Source organism: Mya arenaria, chromosome 12 (assembly GCF_026914265.1).
Source record: "Mya arenaria isolate MELC-2E11 chromosome 12, ASM2691426v1".
Lineage (NCBI taxonomy): Eukaryota > Metazoa > Mollusca > Bivalvia > Myida > Myidae > Mya > Mya arenaria.
This window is the reverse complement of record NC_069133.1, coordinates 62,610,062-62,625,499: the sequence shown is the minus strand read 5'-3', so window position 1 is coordinate 62,625,499 and position 15,438 is coordinate 62,610,062.

Here is a 15,438-nt window from a genome sequence, read left to right as displayed (position 1 = left end):
TCAATCCATAAGTAAACCGTAGGCAGATTTTGCCCAATTCGTTTTTTCATTAACGTTTACAAAGGAGTTGTCTCTGGCATAATTAGCATATAAAGATTTTTAAGATTTCGGTTACACTTTAAACTGTCCACCAAGTACACCAGGTTTACTGATGGAGAACCAAAGTATTTTACAAGATTTGTAATGTAACTAGTCAGACTCATTGAAATTATAAATTCCCCAGACTTTATGTCACTATATTAATACGTTTGGACACAACTGTATATTAGAATAATAACAGTTTATCACAAATTAAGCTCAATCTAAGTAAGGTAACATTTTTATTAATACGCCGTTTATCAATACACTGTTTACCAATACATCGTCTATCAATATAAGTTGGGTTTCCTCTTCGAAACGGATGGATTTTAGAAAAATGCTTAGAAAATTGCTGTGTATGCATTGTTAAATTCAAATTTAATTTTAAATTATTGTAGTTTCATATGCATCATGTAAGACATGTGAGATAAATTTACTTGATTTATTTGTTAAATGTATTTATAATGAAAAGATTCCATTTATATCCCCGAGAAACTGTACATCCAGGCACCCAAAATTGGTTTATTTGAATCGTATTTAGGATACATACGTTCTTTTCTCCATCCAAAATTGTACTCAATTACAAAATGATACGATTTCAGAAGTGATGCTTTCCATTCTGGTAATTGTCCATTTATTAGAAATCGAGTTTACCATTTTCTCTGAAATGGGCGCAATTTTTCGAAAGGTTAACTTGCCTTTATGCAAAAGAGAAACATGTATAGTCATGATGTTATGAAGTACTATATATCTGGTCTCGTGTAAACATTAGTTAAGCTAATAATTATTTCGTTACATTAAAAATGAGTTAGGAGAGTAAAATGGGTTTTTTTTCCAAACAATGTGCATACTTGGCTTTTTCTCATATTTAAGGACTTGAATACGTACATCGCTAGTTTTATATTGACATCTGCCAGTTAATAGGTGAACAATTCTACAAATGTAATCACATTTGATTTTGCATAATACTACTTATCTATTCATGTTATTCAGCTCGAAAACACGTTTTTACAATCTAGGGAATACGTTATGCTTTGAGTTGTCAGAACATGTGCATGTAAAGTGTTGATAATGGAGGGGTAAACTGAAAGACATTTAACCCCGGTTAGAGATACGAGTCATAAAATGTCTGCCACTATTACAACCAAAATTTCAAATAGAATACAGCTAGGAAGATAGAACCAACTACAAGCGCTTCCGTCGAGGTTTGAAAATCCTCTAACTCTTCTTCTAATGAGTTTACCGTTGCTATAACGTTAATTCATCTATTACTGCCTAGTCCTTCTTGAATACTGTTTTAGGGCAGACGGGTGTTGGTGTGTAAGCTCATTTTTACTCGAACTCGCGGAAGGCCCATTCGGCGAGTGCCCCAATAAAATTGTCATATTAGGTTTTTAGAGCACAGCCAAAATGTAAACCTGGTAAGAGCTACACTTCTTTTACGTTCATCAGAGTATAATACTGTCAAACGGGACACCCCCCACCCCATTTAACGTCGTCACGGAAGACGATTAATATTTTAATGGTGAGGCGGGGATTAAAACCTCGTCCCCGTATTGACCGACAAGTGTGAAACCACTAGACCACGGATCCGGTACTATAAGATATATGTTTGCGGTCATTTGTATATTGGTGATAGGTGTTATAACCAGGACTGTCCGTTTTAAAACTTATTATTAAACTCGGCCAACAGGTAAAACACATGGGTAGGATGGGGGGGGGGGCGGATCGTAGGTTGGTTTCTTCCATACCTTGTTGTGTTTGTGGTTTTGGGCCAGCGCCATCTGATACAATAATATTTCGTAAACGGTGCCGACCCTGCTCCTTAAAACAACCAAATGTGTTTTAAAGAAAATAAGTTATACTTTACCGTTGCAAGAGACTGTACCTCAAAAAGCTACCAAATATCTACTTTTGGCGTTTTCCAAGCACTTTGTATTCATGCAGACAAATATGTTAACATATAAGATGTCTTTGCTATTTGTTGTTTTTCTTTCATTTACATTCCAAATTGGTGAAAGTTCAAATTTGCTATGATTGTGCTTTAACATAGTTGTGTTCCCATTTCTGACTCTTTGATACGTTTATACATTATATTTAAATAACAATTCTTTGAGAATCAGCGTCAAATTCCAGGAATGAACAATAATGTCGACTTTTAGAAAAGCTATTTGCATAGTTATGAGAAAATAATTAACTGGAATCATGTTTCTGAGGAAGAAAATAAATCACTGGTATTTGAGAAAACAGGCTTCACAAAGACATGTCTGTTGCATTTTCTGTTCATTTCATTCATTGTAACTGTATACATGAGTAAATGCCATTTAATGGGGAATTGAAGTCTTACATCAAACAGGTGTGGGGTTGAGCGCCCGTAAAGCGGTTGAAACCCTCAGTGAATTCTTCTAAACACAATGCTGTTTACTTTGAGGCTTCCGGGGTTGTCCTGTGAATTACCATTGTTTCATCTAGAAGCTTTTGCTTCATTTGCTGAAGGTTTTGTCAATAGAAAAGTTTCTCAAACCACAAATAAAATAGATCGTCGACAGTATTGGTGAATTGGTGTTACATTCTTGCAGCCTTTGGTAGCCCGACCTCATATTTGTCAAAGTTTTTTATTTTTAAATCCTGCATTATTACGTGTACGTTAACGCTGTGCTATGTTTTAGGCATAACTTCATCCAGGTATGTGTGCAGTAGGACCTTTTTTTGCAATCTCATACTTACAAATATCGAATATCATGATTACCTTGTGATTATCTGACTACTTGCTATTATATATGTATTAAACTAAATATTTCTCAAAATATATACTGGTTAAACCATTCATTATTACGGAGTAAATTGAACTCGGATACCATAAACGTCTAATATGATGACAGCCGCAAGATATATACACTGACGTTAAACAACGACGCCATGCATAATAATGATGACGGATATGACAAACAACATCGCACTGGGACCACATCAAATCAGAAATCAAAAAAAATATGAATAGGGCATAGCAAAGGATTGAAAATGGAAACAAAACAATCGAGTGTACAATAACAGACAGGTAATGTAGATCATAGATCAGGACAAATAAATATAATGGTCTACAAACCATATCGAATAGGTACCTTACGCGCCTCGGGCGGGCAAAACAAAACGTGCACGTTTTTTAAAAGGACAGTCAAATTGGCTTCGGTTTCAAAAGTAATTGTGCTTGGGTTCCAGTTTTCTTTGTCGACATCTTGTCATTACCTTACGCTCAATGTCACTTAATCAAAAGTTAATGTGCAATCCCCTCACGTTATTTAGTACAGAAAGAACAAAAAAAAAAGCAATTTTCTTTCAAAGAGGGGAAAAGCATTCAACGTTTAGGTTTGAACTGTTATTGAAATCAACTAAGTCATACTGAAATCTACTTTTTCACGCCAACGAGGACATATTACTTACTAGAGACGATAAAGCATTGAAAATGTCAGAGGACATCGCTTCGTATTCGTATATTTCCAATAAGATTTGCATAAATATGTATAAGACGATATTTACCGCAAATAGCGACTTGAGCACAAGGTCATCCAGAACTGACAGGGCTATCATCTTTTAAATAACACATAAGACAATAGCAGATACTTTAGTTTATTTCATTGGAAATTTCATTTTTTAAATACATTGCATCTCTGGTTCACCACAGCGTTTGCCTGTAATTGCACGAATACCAAGGCTTTAGAGATATAAATACACACACCGAAGGTGTTAAAAAAATGGATTTGTAATATGCCGCGCAATAAATTTCCACAGGGATTGGGAATATTTTCTTCTTTATTTGATTCTCTCAAATTCTTCAAAGGTCACATCATTGCATGCGTGTTATCTTAAAAAAAAAACAGAAGAAAAATAGAGGAAAATCCACATGAATTTTCTTAAAATTATCCTTCAGAATCTGTTTCAGTTTTATATTTCTGTACATAGAATGATTAGTACGTTCTAGAACATTCGAAACCAATCCTGTTAAATACATTCTAAACATATCATGGTGGAATTTAAGTGAAACAATGTCACTATGGAAATGAAACTAGATTAGTGTGCAACTAACTATACAAAGATATATGACAATTAACAATGGATTACTGAATCTAAAATACCCATACAGTCATGTAACACCATATGGCCATAACAACAGGCCTATTTCGTCATGCCTTTATAATCAACCATAACACTTAAACAATGCTGTTTGAAATAATCCATTAGAAATTTTGATATGGTTTTGACATATAATAAAATTGTTGCTAAGAAACACTAAAGAATCGGTCGACAGCGTGTCTCAAATCACCGCAACTAAAAGCTTATGGCTCCGAATGCTGAGAGCAATAGGAAATGCCATGACTTTACGACTTACATAAGTGAAAGGCGCTATTTCGAGAAGTTGGGTGATAATTATATAATATGAAATATATACATTGTAATTTTAAAACTTCATCACGCATTGGATCAGAGCGTAAACAGCACTCGTTTACTTTTAATAGGGTTATGTGAACAAAAAGAACGTAACAATGATAAAACACAATTTTAACTTAAATTTGAGCTAAATGGGTAACACACGGGTAACAATTATTTAAAACAATGATAGAAACTGCTATATTTTGCCGAAAAGCTTGAGCATTGCTATTGGTTCCACAAAAAACATAATACGAACGAGTCATTTTCCAAAACGCAACTTGTGTAAAAATATTTTTCTAGCCCGAATGCAAGTATTGCAAATTTTTAATAGAAATACAACTAAGGAATGTGTAGCTTGTACCACACTGGCGATGTCTTTAAATGATCAAATGTTGTCTTAGTAGTCGCCTTCTTTGATATGCGTAAATAACGCAGTTGGGATACACATGTAAGTCCGCGCATACACAGCTGACAAACTACTTACTCACGCTTAAGTTCAACCCGGATAAACGATCAGTGCTGATATATATTTGTACAAACGATGCCCACATGCGCAGCTTTAAAAGTTTTCTTATCGTGTTTTTGAGACAACAATGACTTAAGCCTCCCTCTCAGCACCCGCCATTCATGCAACTGACACATGCACAATACGGTAAAAGTGGATCAAGATAATTACAGTGCGATTAGATTGATCCAAACAATGATAATTTAAACTGCGCTTATACTTATTATCAGCAAATTGCTTTTGTGCCATTCAACCTGGAGTTTGAACTCAAGAATTGTTGTATATGATACTTTATTTGAAAAACACACTATGTTATTATTGTCTTAACCGTTATGTGCTCAAAGTTGTTCCAGCAAGGCAACGTTCTTTTCATACTTGTATAACACATGTCAACATGATAATACAATGTTATGCAACTTCGTTGCATACTTGCATGGGTACTCGTGTGTCTACTTTACGCACACATACACTGATACAGAATTACTCATATGTCTACTTTACTCACACATACATGCTACGAACAAATACATGTGAACCCGTACTTCTTAACACACACATACCTGTAAGTGTATTCGAACTTCTACTTAAAGGATAGCAAGTCTCGCGTAAGGCACGACCCAAACTACACGCAATACGCTTCCATAAACGTATACAATATTATGTAAGATAAACTAATATAAAAGGTATGTGTTAAAAATCTGTGTAAGATCGAAGTTTATTTAATTGACCAATGGTTTAATACTAACCTACTTAGGTAAGATCGCAATATGTTTCACTTCATGAACATAAAAAAATGAATATTTCTCTTGTGACTGTGCCACTCGTAAAATATTACTTTTGGTGCTCACTCTGTAAATATATAACGATCTTACATTGTAACAACCAATTATCCTCTGCATCATGGTTTTCGCTGTAGCTCAAGAGTGATATTGCTAACAGATGTTGACGTTGAAACATGTTAGATCGAAAACCATGTGGAAAATATTAATCGCGTACCACTTTTATATTATTCTATCGATATTGCACTAAAATTGCAATGACATTGGGTTGAACTCTTCTGTAGCTGAACAAAAAACTGAAATGCAATTGTCTAGCAATTATATCATTTTACAAACAGTATATACATTCTGTTAATATTCATTTTTCGTTTGTTACGTAATTGTAATGACCAATTAGGATTGGCTTTTTGTATATACGTTTATAAGTTTCAAAGTTACTTACTTGTCATATCAATATTTATTCCGAACGCCTTCAACACAGTTGCTATCCCGATCGAATGACTTTTCTCAATCGCTATAATATTTCTAATGTAAATATCATGTAGAAGAGGGTTGTAAATCAATACGCCGAGCTTCAAAAAAACACAATGTTATCAAAGAACAGACCAATGTGATTATAAACATCAAAAAATGGAAAATGAATCCAAAACAAAAATAGTTCCTCTTGTATGTCACTTGACCTTTGATTAATCTTACATTCATCGCAATGCTTCTTTTTCAAAAGTCATCATTACCCCTATGACATTGTGTGTCACATTGCGGTGTCTGTCTTAGAGCTTCTAAAAAGACAACTGTTTTCAAATAAACTTTTATATCACTTATGTTCTCTCTCCAATGTTGCTGTATCCTCCCGGTTTCTAATTTTGATGAATGTGCACGCAATCTAAATTTTGACAATGCAATTTGGTGATATTCTTTATCAATTATTTAAACACTTTATTATTCAAATTCAAATTCCTTTTTAAACTTAACGTATTATACTGATTTAACAACATCAAGCCATGTTTGAAAATACACACCTTTTGTCCAATTCTGTTTTACATTTACGTTTACAAAGGAGTTGTCTATGGCATAATTAGCATATAAATATATTAATGAGTTCGGTTACACTTTAGAACTCTCTACCAAGTTAAGCAGGTTTACTGACGGACTACCAAAATATTTTACAAAATTTGCAATGTTACCAGTCAGACTTTTTAAAATCATTAGTTTTCGAGACTATATGCCATTATATAAACAAGTATATGCGCAACTATAGATTAAAATAATGACAATTTAACTTAAATTAAGCAAAATTTAAACATATATAAGATGTTAATGCACTGTTTACCAATACATCGCCTATCAATATATGTTCAATAATCTCGAAACGGATGGATTTTAGAAAAGATGCCTAGAAAATGGTATTGTGGGCATTGTTATATTCAAATTTAATGTTAAATTATTGTAGTTTCATATGCATCATGTAAGACATATGAGATGAATTACTTGATTTATTTACTAAATTTATCTATAATGAAAATATTTCATTTATTTCCCACAGAAGCTGTACATCCAGGCACCCAAAATTGGTTTATCTGTATCGTATTCAGGATACATACGTTCTTTTCTTCCCCAAAAATTGTAATTAATTACAAAATGATACGATTTCAGAAGTTCTGCTTTCCATTGTCCAATTGTCCATTTATTAGAAATCGAAATTACCATTTTCTCTGAAATGGGCGCAATTTTCCGAAAAGTTTACTTGTGTTAATGCAAAAGAGAAACATATATAGTTATGTTATAAAGTACTTGATTTCTGGTCTCGTGTAAACACTATATTGTTCCATTAAAGGGATTTAGGAGAGTGTAACGTTTTTCCCTTAATGAATACACTTTGTTTTTCTCTAATTCAGAGCCTTGAATACGTCCATCGCTAGTTTATATTGAAATTGGTCAATAACATAGGTTAATGATTCTACAAATGTGATCACATTTCGTTTTTGCATAATAATACGTATCTGTTATTTATGCTCGAGAACGCGTTTTGACAATCTATGGGATAGGTTCCGCGTTGTCAGAATACATGCATGTATAATCTGGGTCTTGGAGTGGTAAAATTAAAAAGTCATATGTTAAATATTTGATGAACGTATTATCACTCGTGATGACCATTGCTGCAACGTTAATTCATCTGTAAGTGACTATTCCTTTTTTAAGGATAAATATAGGACAGAATGGTGGTGGAATGTAAGTTTATTTATACCCGCACTCGGGAAAGACCCATTCGGCGAATGATCCGATATGAGCGTTACTCATACCAGGGTTTTGCAGCATAATGAACAGACAGAATGTAACCCTGGTTAGAGCTATCCTTCTTTTACGTTCACCAATCATTGTCAAACATGACCCCCATTTAACGTCCCTCTCGGGAGACAATTAGTATTTAAGTGGTGCGGCGAGAAATCAAACCCTCGACCCCTGTATTTTCAGTCAAGTCTGTAAGCACTAGACCACGGATCCGCTACAGTAGGACATAAATTATGTTTGTGGACATTTATATATTGCTGGGATGTGTTTAAATCAGAAAAGTCCGTTGTGAAATTATATATTTAACTCGGCCAACAGGTAAAACAAATGGGTGAGAAGGGAGACGGATCGTAGGTTGTTTTTTCCTTACCTTGTTGATTTTGTGGTTTCGGCGGGTCAGTGCAACTGCAATATTACTATGTGGCTTGTGAAATACATCGATAAATGTGGATGTATGTGCATTTAATGTTTGAATATTGGCTTACTGCGGTTATCTCATAGAAGAAACACAGGGATAGGTCTCATTGTTTGGCCAGGAACAACTTTCGAAAGGCTTTGGGAAACACGATTATTGGACGAACATCTAGTAAACAACATATATTGGTAAAGAAATGAACGCTGCTTCAGACTGATCCCAAAAACGATAAGGCTGTCATCACATGTAAACTTCAGATGCGAATTGATATGAGCATAGGAAACATATTTGATTGTTTTTATTGCCATTCTTGCATTTAATCACGAGTTTTCTGTTTTCGGTAGAATATAAAGAAAAGCATACACTGTATGTGTATCATAAATAAAGGGACTGCATCAAATGGCGATTTTCATCAAGTAAACAGTGGTTGAAATTAAAATCACCAATGATACATGTACATTTACATAAATTTAGAACGCTTGGAAATATAATAAGGGTATCATTGTTATGGCATTTGGCATTGGGTGTTTAGTACATAGGGTGTTTAGGTCATCTACTGTCTAAAAAATCCACCTCTTAATGGTTTGTGTATGAGAAATGTCTCCAAAATTGGAAATTGCATTTTTTTTTTTGGCATCGCCTGAAGAAGAAAACATCGCGAATTATTGTTATATTGTATGTGTTAAAAACCAAATAGTTCAGATTTGTATATTTAGAAATTCATTTTGTCCAAGTGTCCCGAGGCCTGACGTCATAATTGCTTAATGAATGCCAACATTTTCCGTCAACATTTTCGCATAGTTGTTAATTTTTTTGTGCCGTCCTAATGGACTATTCAAAATTGTAATCAAATAAAGTATTTTTGATTTTTCAAAAAAATATGTGTGCAAAGTTGACTCTTGTACTAGTTCGTGTTGTTTCTGTACATATCGGATTATAGTATACTTGTTAGATTTCTTTTCATTTTTTAATTTCTAACATTACAAAAATGAATTAGATAACGTTTAACGATATAACAACAACATCAAGATCAAATGACCTCAATTTGTTGACGATTTGACAATGACATCAAGATTTTACGGCCATAATCGTTAGACAATTTGACCATGACCATTTGAATATTACACCAAGATTATACGGCTATATTTGTTGGACAATTTGACCATGACACTAATAAATGGGGCCATGATTGTTGGATCATTGACCCCATAGCACCCAGATTAAACGGCAATACTTTTTTGACCATGACACCAAGATTCAAGGGCCTTATTATTTTGACCAAACATCAAGTCATACTGCAATAATTTTGGACCATTTGATAATGACACTACGATTATATGGTTATAATTGTTGGACCATTTGACCATTACACCAAGATTATACAGGCCGTACATTTTGACCATTTGACCATGACACTATGCTAAATGGGCCAAGTGTCCTACTATTTGAACATGACACAAAAATTATAGGATCCTACTTTTTTACCTATGACCATAAAATCAAATTGTAGAATCATATTTGTTGGAGCATTTAAACAAAAAAACTAAGATTATACGGCCTTAACTGTTTGACCATTTTCCCAAAATTGCATGATTATAGGACCATAATTGTTTGACCATATGACCATAATGTTTGACCATTTGACCACAACGCCAATATTATAGTGCGACAATAGTTTGATCATTCGACCGTTCACGGACCTAGCAAACCGTATTTTACTGCAAAAGCTGAAAACATGTTGCAACATCTTTTTGCAATAAATATGTATAGATATTTCTACGAACAACTTTCTTTTATTGCATAGTGTTCACTTTTAATCCGTCATGAATATGGGGCATTGCACTATTTACAACATTTGCCATGCTATTTCAAAATCCATTAGGAACAGTCATATTGTTTTGACATAAACTTGATATGGTTGCTCAGAACCATCAAAGCTTTCTCAACTTACTGTGACTAAAAGCATATGAATCCGAATGGTGCGCAAAAAGGAAATGACGAGGTTTAATGACTTATGGGCGTCTCTATTGCATTACTTTTGAAACAGAAATTTGAGCACGCAGATGGAATAAATATATCATTTAAAAATATTCATCGCTCATAGTTTATTACTCATATTATGCGAGCATAGATTAGAGGAAAGCCAAGTATATACATTTAGGAAAAAATAGTTGTACTCACCTTAAGCCGTATATACACATTCATTGTATTTCATGGACATGTGATTTTTTTAAAATGAAAAGTTGTACATGATTTTTACTGCTTCTGTACGCATGAGCTTATTGCATCATGTTTTTGAAATGAACATTTTACCCTTTCAATCGAAAACAAACAAAACCTCATACACATAATTACAAGATTTTTGTCTCGGTTTTAATCCTGTAATCGTCCTAACTGTGACTTAGGCACCGTCAATCAGACTGACAAATGTACAAATGCAGTAGATAAAGTCAGGCAGCCCTGCATAGCGGTGTATAGAAAATGTGCTTGCATTTTTGGTACCCTAGACCCTTTTGAAAGCATCGCGCCACCTTTGGTATTTTTTTCGTATTCAAAATGGCGCCCAAGATGGCCGCCGTTGGATTCAAATGTATAATATGCGTAGCAATATCTGCCTGAACCTTGACATTTTGTCGCATGTCATAACATTTTTAACTTTCAAATAAAGGACATATGTCTTATTGTGAATAAACATACAGATTATTGATATTCAAAAAGGCGTCCAAGATGACTGCCAATTGTACGAAAATGTTAGATATATTATGAACTTCTATTTGCTTTGATGGCTTGTCAAAAATAGCTTAATGGTATTGCTTTAAACAAAAAAAAATCAAACATCCTTTTCAACAAAATCAACAGCCAAATGGCGTTCAAGGTCGATGCCAAAATGTACCAAAATGTTGCTCTCTTTGAAAGTTCAACATTGGACAAGTACACTTAAAAGCAATAATATGTAATAGGAAAGTAATTTTAATCATTCAAGAACAGAACATAACAGAACAGAACAAGAAGGTCGACAGAATGAAGTTTCTTTAGGTTTCTGCATTCTTAATTCATGATATATAAGGATTATGCAAGATCCATGCTGGTGCCATCACGTATGCGCTCGCGACTTGCTTCTTTGCACTAAGATATTTTAAGAGAAAGACCAGTGGAAGTTCGATAGTAACTGTTGCTCAAATAGTGATTTCTTGAGGCGTTTATCGCACATGGCATAACTTATTATCGATGTTCTAATGAAGGGAATATATGTGTTATGTGAACGTCAATTGATCAGTCACGCCAACGGCTCCGATAAATTTTACATAGAGAGTATAAGTCCGAGCAATACACGATAAACTACGACTATTCGATGTCCGTTACTGTGGAGTTATCCCAACGTTTCCGTAATATAGCAGTGCTGGGCCATAACAGGGGCCTAATAGTTCGTTTCTTGAACTTGTGTTCCAATCGTAAGTATTCGTTGATATTCGTACTGTTTTCGAAGAATAATACGGGCCAGTGTTGTGACCATTAAAGCAATGCACAAAATCGCGCCGTCATGCTATATTTGCATTATTTTGCATAACTTTTGATATCTTCTGTATATACGTAATTACAAATTGAGAATGGCCAAAATTGTGTTCAAATGCTAATTTGTCGTCACTGTAACACATTTTCTTCAAATTGAAGGGAAAAACGAGCTAGCTAGTGACCATTTTGACATCGAATATGTGCCACATTCGTTGACCTTAGTGGTAAGTTGTGCTTCATTCTGCGTCACAATACAACATGAATGATCAGGAATGAATTATGATTTGTTACGTTTTACTTCATTTTGCTATGCATACAACACTGTTTCATAAGGGATTCAGCGCTTTTTCTAATGTGCGATCTCCTACGACATTTGTCTAGTACAAAACACACTACAACTACTTGACGAGATAGGACGTTTCCCCTGTGCGTTTTTTTATGACAGCATTATCTCAGCAGTTACGTAGCGTTCGAACAGAGTTTGCACGATTCATTACGCTCTCTGGATCCTGTGACAGCTTTATTATACGGGCATATTCGTAGAAGCAACACGTACAAGCGTAGCGCGTTTATACAGCCATACAGGCAGCTTTATCGATCGTAACATAAGCCGTAGTTGGTTATTTATTGTTAGATATAATCAAGCTAATTGTCGTATTAGATCAAACTCGAGTCGCATCGAGACAAAATCTTAACATTGAGAATCGTATTAAATCGTGTTTGATGAGAAGCAAGACTTAACAAATCATATTTCATTCCTCATCAATCAAGTTGTATTGTCGCGCAGAATGAAGCACAACTTACTACTTCAGACAACGAATGCGGTGCATATTCGAGGTCAAGATAGTCACTAGAGAATCGTGACATTGAGAGTAGAAATGGCAACAGCAATGGCCACTATTATTATTTTTCGAAAAGAGTACGAATGTGATCGAATACTAACGATTGCAACACAAGTTAACGGACAATCTGTTGCGCCCCTGTTACGGCCTAACATGACTATATTACGGAAGCGTTGGGATAACTTCACAGTAACGGGTGTCGTGTAGTCGTAGTTTATCGTGTATTGCCCGGACTTAAACTCTCGATGTAGAATTTATCGGAGCCGTTGGCGTGACAGATTAATAGGCGTACATATAAAACATATATTCCTTTCATTAGAACATCGCTAATAAGTCATGCCATGTTCGAAAACCCCGCAAAGAATCGTGTCACTAGTTGGGCAACTATCGATTATCCACTGGTTCTCCTCCCAAAATATCTTAGTGTAAAGAAGCAAATCGCGAGCATACGTGATGGCATCAGCATAGTTCTTTTTCGTAATCCTTATGAATCATGAAGCACCTAGAATGCAGAAACCTGAAGTAATTTCAGCAAGATATTGAAAATCGGGGCAAATCGAGACAAAATCGTCTCGGTGAGAGGCTTGCCTAAATTATCAAAAGAGTTCAATGAACCTGTTGTCCGTCTTTATTTCTACAACCATATTCTCATGTTGTTGCCATCTTAACATTGTGGCGACCTTTAATTGTCCAAACTGCTCTCTTATTACATCTCATTACATTATAGTGTACTTGTCCAATGTTGAACTTCCACATTTTGGGACATTTTGGCAACCACCTTGAACGCCATTTGGATGTTAATTTTGTTGAACAGGCTGTTTGAATGCTTTTTTATTGGTTTGTTTGTTTGTTTCAAGCAATCATATTAAGATATAGTTTGACACACCATGAAAGCAATAGAAAGTTCATAAGAAATTTAACATTTTTGTACAGTTGGCAGTCATCTTGGACGCCATTTTAATAATATAAATCATCTGTACTTTTAGTATAATTTTTTTTATACACAATAACACATTTCCCTCATTTCAAAACTACAAATGTTACTTTTGACTCAATGCCACGGTTCATGCACATATTTCTACGCATATTGTACACTATGTACAACTACCGTGTGTGTGTTGTCACATTGTCCCACATGTTATTTGTACAACTTCCGTGTGTGTTGTTACACTGTCCCACATATTATTTGTACAACTACCGTGTGTGTTGTCACATTGGAGATTGGACAGTCATAAGCATACATTAATGAATATGGTGCAGGCACAACATTGGAGATTCAAAAAAATTAGTGTTGTAATGGCACAACATTGGACATCTTTGGATATTAAAACCGAATGTCATGCAGGTACGACATTAAACATTCATTATTGATTGTCTTGCTGGCACGACATTTGGCATTGGACATTCAAAAACATAGAAGTCATGCTGACCCATATATATAAAAATATTAATGTCGTACTGGCATCGTTTTGGACATTGGACATTCAAAACCAATGCTGTGCTTGCAAAACATTGGACATTTAAATTTGAATGTTGTGTTGGCACGACATTTGACATTCAAAATGAATCTTGGGCCGTATTCAATAACCGACTTAAATCGGAGTTCTTGGTTGGACTGTAAAAATAATTGACCGATAGACTGGATGGAGTCAAAGTATAATAATTGTATATTGAATATTTCGCCAGGCGTTGCGGATCCCTGGTCTAGGGGTAACACACGTTACTGTCAATCTAAGGGTCGCAGGTTCGATTCCCCGCCAAACCACTAAATTACCTATCGTCTTCCGGGAGAGTCGTTAAATTGGGGTCCCGTGTGAAAGTGCTATACACTGGTGCACGTTAAAGAACCAGGTTAGCTCAAAACGTGGTTACATTATGTCTGTGCACTATGCTCCATACCTCTAAAATGACTACAATCTTATCGGAGCATTCGCCGAATTGGCTTGTTCGATTGCGAGTAAAAATGAGTTTACACACATACACACTAGCCAAGGCGTTACCAAAACTATACCCAATAGTTGCCAATTCATCATTGTTCGTGTCAATCGATGCTGAACTTCTACGTCGTTCACATTGCTTGCTACACATATATATATATTTACGAATTGGCATAGATGTTTAAATAGATTTATATTACTACATTTCTTCCATGTTATGTTGGCATTTATTAAACGAGAAATCTGTTAGTTGCTGTTATTTTGTCTGAAATTATATTTATAAATGTCTCTTCATTTTGGTGGAAATAAAGAATGTCTCTATCTATTTATAAGCCGCATCGTGCGATTATGGGCTTTTGGACATATTTATTACAAATCAATTTTTCATTAATAAAAAATGGAAAAATGTTTTTTCTCTATGTATATCAATTTCTTCCAGACTTAATTCTTTTAAAGGAATGTCAATGGCCCATCATTTTCTCGACGTTTTATCACCATTCGTTTTCCCATGTTTCCATAGCAACCACGTATTTCGTCCCGACTTATTTTCACTGCATTCATAGTCTGTGTAGACAACGGTTCAATGGATAAAACAAGTGAATCTTCTCATGTTTCATTTATTTATGTTCCATTAAGATTCCGTGCTAGGAAA